Consider the following 10032-nt stretch of genomic DNA (forward strand, 5'->3'; position numbering starts at 1 on the left):
CGCAGGGCTCCGAAGTCTGTGGGGAGATTCATTGTCTTGAGCTGTATTCTGTCTACAGCCTCCATCACTGGGAAAGTAATGTCTCTGCCGTATTCATGGCTGACACGCACCACATGCCTCAAGGCTGTTGTGAGGGTGGCCGGCTCCTCAAGTCTGGACAGCTGTAAGGCGTGCTCCAGGTTGGGATAAATCCTGGCAGGATCTATTCCCGGCCCTCGTACTATAGGTGGGCATATTGGTGTAGCTATGTTGGTTGGTTCACTAGTGCTGCTTATATTGTTTACTTGCACTTGCTCTTCCTGACTTTTTATATTCGGAAATTCTGTCATTGACAGTCTCCCTACCACAGGATGCCCGAGTGGTCGTGCTTGATCTTTAGACGACCTTTGTCCCCAGTTTAGAGGGGAGGGTGCTTCTTTCTGATCACAAGGGTCTGTTTGAATGCAGACATCTTTCATTGTGGTAACAAGGTGTTGTGACCTAGTGATCTTCTGTATAAATTCTTTGAATTTGTTGGCCCTTAATGCATCCCTCAACCTCTTACTGGGTGACTTTCTTTTGGGCTTCCTGTTCTCATTTGGGTGCTCAGCCATAGTCGATTCTGGCTATGAGTCTCTGCTCAAGCATCCTGTAGGTAGGGCAATTTCTACCGGTAGTGTTACATGGCTTTTTGCCTCTCTTTGTGCAAGGTATGCAAATTCCGGTTTTGCTGCAGTTTCTCCTTGTATGTTCCTCTGACCCGCACTTGGAGCAAGCCGGCCTCCTCTCACAATGCTTATGTATGTGATCTAGGTCGCCACAGTTGTGGCATCTTGGAACCACTAAGTAATCTCGCACATTTATTGCGTGGAAGCCTATATAGACTCTCCCCATAGTGGTGATTCTGCGCCACATCTTTCCAGAGACCTCGGCAACGTGATGTACTACATCCCGCTCCCGGGGCCCTGTTTTGAAACGTAATTTAAAGTCATTTCTGAAACTTTCCCATTCCATGTCGTCAAAATTTTGATTATAAAGTGTCTCATATATATCTGATTCTGTTAATGCCGTTGGTATGTCATAAAGGATCACCAGCGGATTTCGTTTTTTGGGTGGCTCACATTTGACTGCTGTGTTTAATTTGGTATTTTTTAGAATTTTATCCCTGTCTTCTTCAGTTGCTACGTCTACTACTACCACGTTTTTTGTCGCTTTGACTTTATTTATTTTAATTTTATCCTTAGCAGGGTCAATTGTAGTGGTAAATATTTCCTGTACTTTTTTGATTGTTTGCCCGGGCAGGGGTCTTAAAAAGACCGCCGTGTCCGGCTTTTTGGTAACCTTAGCAATTGTCTCTTTTGTGGTTTGAGGTTTTTGTGACTGCTTGTGCAGCCACTGCAGCCCAAGTTTTGGTTGGCTGCTGTCTTAACCTGTTATTTTCCTTCTCGAGTTCTTCGAGTCGCCCCTCAAGCTTAGCACTTGCAATAGCCCAAGCGGCGAGATCATTTTTGATTGCCAGGACTGCAGCCTGGCTGATTTTGCCGTTTTTCACACTCGAGTCAAGGATTTGATTAATTTTAGTATGTCTTTCGAGTGTGTTTTGCTAGTTCTGTTCCGCTTCCTCCTGTGAGGCAGGAACAGTAGCGATCGACGCCCTCGAGGTCGCACTAGAGTCACTCGTCTCTGTTTCAGCCATGTTTGTAGACGAGTGATAAAAGGATGGGAGCCCGTCTCTTGCCCCGGACCGGCTCCTCTGGCATGGGGGGCGACTCTTGCAGCTCGCCCACCGACCTCGCCTCTAGGTCAAGGGCACTCCAGAGCTGCAGGGTTCAGCGCGCCGTTGCCAGCGCACTGGTCCCCGTCGAAGGCCTCGTCGTCGACGATTTCACTCGACGCTCCTCGGCAAGTGCACCCTGCACTCCGGAGAGGCGGATGCACCCCTCGCCCTTCGCCGCCTACTAGCCCGAGTTTCCACCAGAAGGCCAGGGACCCACTCCTACTCAGGTGGTGGGTCGGTCTCCCAGTCGTTCGGCGGTCTGGGCCCATCTAACCTAGCCCAGGCGATGTCACCACCTCCTGGGTTTGGCAGAACACGCCCCAGTTACCCAGGGGCGCGGCGAAGCACCCTTGCCGACTCGCGCCGCGATCCCACGCCGACAACCGAGGTCGCCGGCATGCAGAGCACCTGCTGGTCTGTGCCCTGCGAACAGAAAGGGACTGGTGTTCGGTCCCTTGACACAGCTCCCCCTGTTCCACGCACCCTTCGCTTTCGCATCGGGTTGGGTCGCAGCTCTCCCTTTCGTCGCAAGGCAGAATGCCAAACTTAACGTCCGGCACCACGGGAAGGCGGAAAGAGCCACTTGGGAAGGAGAGGCTATAAGAGACGCTTCACTTCCCCTGTGAGGACTGCCGCAGCACACCCGACTGAGAAGCGATACGCCCCAGTGGGAGCCTCCGCGCCTTACGGCGCGCCGACACAGGCGGGCCCGGGCCGAAACGCGCCGTCAAGCGACTGACCTCACGCCAGACGGGACTCTGTTTGCATGTATTAGCTCTAGAATTACCACAGTTATCCAAGTAACGTGGGTACGATCTAAGGAACCATAACTGATTTAATGAGCCATTCGCGGTTTCACCTTAATGCGGCTTGTACTGAGACATGCATGGCTTAATCTTTGAGACAAGCATATGACTACTGGCAGGATCAACCAGGGAGCTGCGTCAATTAGAGCTGAGCAGCCGGCCGCCCGCGAGTGTGTCCCGGGGGCCCGCGCGAACACGCAAGCGTCCGCTCAATTATTCTGCAAACGAGAGGAGGCTGAGCTCCCCTGCACAATACACCTCGAAACCCTCTCAGGTCCCGGCGGCGCGCAGCGCCGTCCTAAGTACTTGGTCGGGATCGAGAGAGGCGCAATCGCCCAGAGTTTGGCGAGTAGACGCTTTAGGTGCGACCACCCGTGCTCCCAACTGAGCTTGCCGCTGCCGATAGAGGCCCGGGAGCGTGCTGTCGTGGCATTGCCGGCGGGAGACAACACGCGCCACCTACGGTGGCCGGCAGCTCCAACGCCAGCGCCACAGAAGGACAAAAGCCCCACTTGGGTGCCGAAGCGAACTCTCCCAGCACAGCGCACGCGCCAACACGTCTGCACAGCTGTGATACAAACCACCTGCGAGAACCGCTGAGGCGACCGAGCAGCAGACGGCGTCGCGGCGCCGAGCGCCGGGCGGCGGCGCATCCTCAGCGCACACAGTCCTCAATCGGACCAGCACACTGCAGATGTCCACCGCGCTTCGCACCGGGCCCGCGAGGACCTACTTTGGCCGCACGGCGCCGCGTGCAGGGTGCGCTGGCGCGCAGCTGCGCCGCCTGCCGCCTCCGTCGGCCGGCGCGCCTGCCACTGGCCGCCCCCACCAGCCGGCTGTAGCGCGTGCGCCCACGCACCGCGCGGCCAGCACGCCGGGAGGCCCCCCCCTCACCGGCCGGGGACGGTCCCACCCAGCCACCGCCGCGTATCGCTTCACACCCAGATGCCATTCACGTTCGTGGGCATGGTGGGTATCGCTGAAACAACCGGTTGGTAGCTCAACCAATCGTCGCCATCACTGATTCACCTCTAGCGAGAACAACCGCACCACAACGGTTTACCAGTTGTTCATTTGCGTAACGTCACCAGCAAACGTAGACGTCCATCGCCATTTGCAAATTCAACGATTGTTGCATGCCTGTGTCAGGTGTCACGACACACTATGTCTGCCCACATACACGCAACAACATGTGCACGCTTAGCGAACACGTGGAAGGTGGCCCCCGTACGTATGCGATGTCCACTGCGCGAACGACTGTCAACCGGCCTCTGTCGCATGTCGCAGATGTGGAACGCAGTGCACCATGCTATCACGGTGTGTGAGAAGAGACGACTACGTCTGACCACACGCGCCACTACATCAACAGACGGCTCATGCTGATCGCCATCCAGGGCATACCACACTGCAATCCAGCTCTTATAGGGAGACGACACGTAGCTGAGTGCACAACATTTGGACCGCATGGTTCGCCGTTGTTGGCGCAGTCGTTGTACGGTCACATGTACCACGATGTATCATTCAGTACATGATGACCAATGTGCAGTACAGTGTGTGATTTGCACGTACAACATCAGCGGACAGTTGACACAGGCCGTACCACAGCGTAGGCTAAGTGCTTCGCCATGCGAATGCCAATGAACAACTGCGAAGGGCATTGAGCATGTACGTCCTGCTGCCATCCACATTACAGTGTATAGCTGCAAGGTGTTTAACATGAAGCGATACACTGGGGACCGGGCAGTGCGAGTAGCAAACTATATCGCGGGGGTTGCAGTTAGGCAACACTACACTAATTTAACGCGTCGTATGACAATTACAGAGCAGGTTAAGGCCCAACGTGCGTTACGTTACGGCGCAGTATGGGTTACGTCACGGCGCAGTGTGGGTTAGGTTACGGCACAGTATGGGTTAGGTTAAGCTACAATATGGGTTAGGTTAAGGTACAATATGGGTTAGGTTAAGGTACAATATGGGTTAGGTTAAGGTACAATATGGGTTAGGTTAAGGTACACATTGTTGTAAGGAAAGGTGTATTGGGGGGGGGGGGCGGCGGCGGCCGGTTTGTTGATTGTGATTATAGTAAGTGGATGCCTGCGGCATCATCTGATTTGCCACGTCAGGATGCACCTTTGGCTCATGACAGGCGGCGCTCTGATTCCATGCTTGTGGCAGACCTGTGTCTTTCATTCCTGCCATTGTTTGTGTGCTGTGACAGGAGGCAGTATTGTGTTGTTGGGTGCACCCCTGTGTAGGACATGTGTGGGTGTTGGTGGCTTAGCTGAGCAATGGTGGTTGTCGGAAGGGTGGGATATTCTGTTTTCTGAGTGGACCTCCCGGTCTGGTTATGATAGTGTGGATTGTCTAATGTGGCAGAGAGGATGCACTGGGTGTTGTTCCATGCTGGTGCTTACATATTGTCTGTGTGCCTGTTACAGGCAGAGGGTAGTGCGTGATAAGAGTGTCTGGCTGACGTGTGGTTGTGGTTGTGAGCAGAGTCTTTCAGCATGTATACGGACAGTTGTATATATTATCTGTATTCTGATGGCTCTATCTATTACTAATCAGCGCCGTGTATACGTTTAATCCGGTTCCAGTCTAAACTGTTGGATCTCTGTACATTAGTGACACGGCGAGCCCACTATGTAGCTACTCGTCTCGGCAGCTTCCACCGGTGTATGGCAAATGATTATAAGCAATCAGTCTAGTCGTCAATACCGATAGTGTGACGTCACATGTCTGGGGTGAGGGACGCTGCGCCCTTCTGGTGGGTCATGGCCTAGAAAGACTCCCCACGCAGGGGAGCTTGGAGTGGCATTACTCTTACGAGTAATATACTTGCCGTACGTTTATGCGACTGCGAGTGCAACGCCCAGCGGTACCGACACGGATGGAGCGCCTCCTAGCTGACCGCTCAGCATCGGCATTCGTACAGAGAGCAACGCGATCGCGTCTGTAGCTCGTAAGTGGTACAGCTCGCAGCTCATGTATAGGGACAGCGGGAATGTCGCATATTGGACATAACTCCCCCTTTTTTTTCATTTATTGAATTTCAACTCCCCCCGAAGGGGGCGGGCTGGCAGCAGCTTAGTATGCCGCTCTTCAGCCGACAGATTTTGTGACAAAGATCAAGAGAACAAATAATAAAAAAAAAAAACAGGCGATAAAATCGGAGACTTAGAGAGTAACATGGCGAAAAGAAATCGTGGAACTTAAAACAACAACAGAGGGATGATGATGCTAAGAAAAATACATATGAAGCAGACAGGGAAAACAATAGACAATTAAAAAACACGGCGACAGTCTGGATTCTGTTCGCAAAGGACATAAAATTCACACCTAGCGACAGCATGGTTTCTGTTCGCAACACGAGAAAGACAAACAACACTGAATAGTCACTGGAACACTGCACTAAAAAGTGGGCAAATGTGACACCACAGTCGAGAGCAGGTGGTGGGAAACTGGACAGAAGAGGGGAAAACAAAAAAGGGGGGAAAGGAGAGGAAAAGCGAAGGGGGGAGCCGGGAAAGAAGCTGAAGGAGGATGAGGACCATTAAGAGGGGTGGGGGGCAGACGCGACAGGGAGTGGGGTAGGCAGAGGAGGGGAATACAAAAGGACTGGGGGGGAGAAGGGAGGTAGGGAGAGGTTGAGTGGGGAGAAAACAGGACGGAAGGGAGGGGGGAAGAGGGAGCCCAGGGAAAGGACAGAGGAAAGGAGGGGGATTGAGAATCAGAGTTGATAGGAAGGATAAATGGAGGGAGAGAGGGCATCATCTGGGAGGAGGAGTTGACGGAAGCCATCTTGGGAAAGGAGATGGAGGGTGGAGAGATGGAGGGTAGGGGGGACACAACGGTGAAGACGTGGCAGGGGGCGGGGATGGGAGAGGAGAGGAGCAACCAGGGGGTGAGGGGGTTCACGACGGCGGGAGGTGTAGAGGATGCGGATATGTTCGAGGAATAGGAGCAGATGGGGGAAAGGAATGAGATCATAGAGGATCCGCGTGGGGGACGGGAGGCGGATACGGAAGGCGAGGCGGAGTGCATGACGCTCAAGGATCTGGAGGGACTGATAGAATTTGGGGGGGGGGGCAGAAATCCAAGCAGGACTGGCATAACAGAGGATGGGACGGATGAAGGATTTGTATGTGTGGAGGATGGTAGAGGGGTGCAACCCCCATGTCCGGCCAGAGAGGAGTTTGAGGAGTCGGAGGCGGTTGTGGGCTTTGGATTGGATGGAGCGGAGATGAGGTAGCCAGGTGAGGTGACGGTCAATGGTGAGGCCAAGGTAGGTGAGGGTGGGGGTGAGGCGGACAGGACGTGCACAGACAGTAAGGGAGAAATCCAGGAGCCGGAAGGAGCGAGTGGTACGACCTACGATGATTGCCTGGGTCTTGGAAGGATTGAGTTTCAGGAGCCATTGGTTACACCATGCAGCAAAAAGGTCAAGGTGATTCTGGAGAAGGCGTTGGGACCGTTGGAGGGTAGGAGCGAGGGCGAGGAATGCGGTGTCATCAGCATATTGCAAGAGGTGTACTGGAGGGGGGGGTTGGGGCATATCTGCCGTGTACAGGAGGTAGAGGAGAGGGGAGAGGACAGAGCCCTGGGGCACACCGGCAGAAGGGTAGAAGGTGTGGGAAGTGGCATGATGGATGGTAACATAGGAGGGGCGGTGGGAGAGGAAGGAGGCCACCAGACGGATGTAGTTGATAGGAAGGGCGTAGGTTTGGAGTTTAAACAGGAGACCAGGATGCCAGACACGGTCGCAGGCCTTTTCGAGGTCAAGTGAGACAAAAATGGCGGAGCGACGGGAGTTAAGCTGGAGGGAGAGGAGATGAGTGAGGCGGAGGAGTTGGTCATCAGCAGAGAAGGAAGGTCGAAAGCCACATTGGGTGTTTGGGAGAAGGTGGTTTTGGTGGAGGTGGAGATAGATGCGCCGGGAAAGGATGGATTCCAAGAGCTTGCTGAACACCGATGTGAGACAGATAGGACGATAGGAAGAGGCATCAGATGGAGGCTTATTGGGTTTGGAGAACATCAGGATACGGGAGGTTTTCCACAGGTCGGGATGGAAGCCAGTGGCAAGGATGACATTGTAGAGGGTGGCAAGGAGGGAAAGGAAGGAGGGAGGGCAGTGTTTGAGGTGGCGGTAGGTAACGCAGTCGTGGCCGGGAGCAGTGTTGCGTTTAGTGCGGAGTGTGAGGCTGATGTCCTGTGTAGTGATGGGAGTGTTAAGTGCAGAAGATGGGGTGTGGCCCATGTACTGGAAGCTAGGAGCAAGGGAAGGAACAGAGGTATTCGTACGGTCCATGACATCAGGGAAGAGGGAATAATCAAAGTGGGGATCATCTGGGATGGAAAAAACATCAGAGAGGTGGGAGGCAAAGTGGTTGGCCTTACTGAGGTTGTCAGGAATGGGACGGTCATTAAGGAGGAGAGGGTACTGGGGGGTGGGGCGGTTCCCAGTAAGGCGGTGGAAGGCAGACCAATACTTGGAAGAGTTGATGGGGAGTGTGGTGTTGAGTCGTGTACATATCTGGCGCCAGGCTCGGCGTTTCTTCGCAACAAGCAGGTTGCGGATGTGTCGCTGTAATTGCCGGTGGCGGGTAAGTGTATCCCGGTCACGAGTGCGGAGAAAAGAGCGGTAGAGGCGGCGGGACTCTCGAAGGAGAAGGACGGCCTGTGGAGGCAGGGCGGGGCGGTGAGGGTGGATGGCTTTGGTGGGGATATGGGTGGCGACAGCGTCAGACAATGTCTGGTGCAGGAAGGCAGCAGCGCGAGCGATGTCATCAGGAGACTGGAGGGTAAGGTCGTGGCCGTCAACCTGGGTGTGGATGGAATCCCGGTAGGCATCCCAGTTGGCACGGGAGTAATCATGGACAAGTTTAGGAGGGACGTCAGGGCGAGGAGCGTGGCGGGGATTGCGACCGTTAGAGATAGTGAGGAGGACAGGAGCATGGTCACTGCCAATGAGGTCAAGGACATCCGCGGTGGTGCGCCCAAGGAGGTTTGGAGAGGCAAGGACCACATCAGGAGTGGTGTTGGATTCGGGCCGGGTGTGCTGAGGCAGGGGAACCAGGTCTCCCTGGAGAGTGGTGAGAAACTGATGCCACCGCCGGAGGTCGGCAGGATCACGGCTGTGGATATTGAGGTCAGCGGCAATCACGTAGGTGGAGAAGGTGCGGTCAATGTGGGCCAGGAAATCGTACGGGATGGGGGTGTGAGGGCGGACTTAGAGGGTGGCACAGGTGATGGTAAGGGTGGGGAAGAAGAGGCTGAGGGTGAGATGCTCGGCAGGATTGTTAAGGAGAGGTTGGGGCCGGACAGGGAGGTGCTTGAGGTGGCCAATAGCAACTCCGCCACGCGCGAGAGGGTACCGGTTATCGGTGCGGTGTAGAGTGTAAGGAGCTGTGGAGACGGAGAGACGGGGTTGAAGGAAGGTTTCATTTAGGACGAAGGCATCCACGCGGTGCTGACGTAGGGTGTGGAGGAAGAGGAGCTTGTGGGTGGGCAGGGAGCGAATGTTGTGGTACAGGATACGGTATGGTTGTTGTGCCATGGGAGTGGAGAGTTAGACAAGGATGGTGAGGGGGGTGAAGGTGAAGTGGGCCTGGTTGTCGGAGTATGTGGCATAGGTGGTAAGATGGAAGATGGAACGGGCAGCGAGGGCGATTTGGGAAAGAGTGTGTGAGCGCTGGAAGGGGTGGACGTTTTGGAGCACAATGGTGGTGAAACGGATGATGTCCTCAGCAGTAGGGGGAGGGCGGAGCGAGTTATTGGGGTGGATGGGGTCATCAACAGGACGGACAGGCATGGTGAGCTCAGGGGTAACTGGTGGAGGTTTCGCTTTACACTTCGAGGAGTAGGTAGGATGTGGTTCGTTGCAAGTGTTGCAGGAGGGGGGAGAGGTGAGGTTGGGGCAATGCTTGAGGAAGTGGGAAGCTTTGCAGTGGGGACAAGTAGGGGGGTTCCTGCAGGCAGAGGTAACGTGGTCGTTGTAGGTGAGACAGCGTTGGCAGCGGTAGGAGTGGACGGGGGAACGGGAGGGGTCCACCGTATTGCGCTGATTGTAGATGAGGGCTCCCTCGGTGAGGAGGCGGTCAATGGAGGAGGAGGATTCGGTGAATATCCGCATGAGAAAAGTCGGCCCGGCATCATTGAAGATGCGATGGGCCGAGCAGATTTCAATGTCGGGCCGGGAGTTGAGTTCCGCCAACACCTCAGCCTCCGTGATCACGGGGCTAAGCTTCGTGATCACAGCGGTGAAGGTTGGCGGACGCCGGGGAGGTTGAGGCTGACGGGGAGAGGACGGGGTGTGGTAGGGGGTGAGGGTTTCACGTTGGCCAAATTGGATACGGGGGATGCGGGAGAGGAGATCGGTGTGGAGGGAAGCACTGGGGGATTTGATGAGGACCGAGTCCTTGTGAGGAATAAGTTGGGAGATGGGAGCATTGGGGTAGTATTTCCGGATGG

Source organism: Schistocerca americana, chromosome 3 (genome assembly GCF_021461395.2).
Source record: "Schistocerca americana isolate TAMUIC-IGC-003095 chromosome 3, iqSchAmer2.1, whole genome shotgun sequence".
NCBI classification, from domain to species: domain Eukaryota; kingdom Metazoa; phylum Arthropoda; class Insecta; order Orthoptera; family Acrididae; genus Schistocerca; species Schistocerca americana.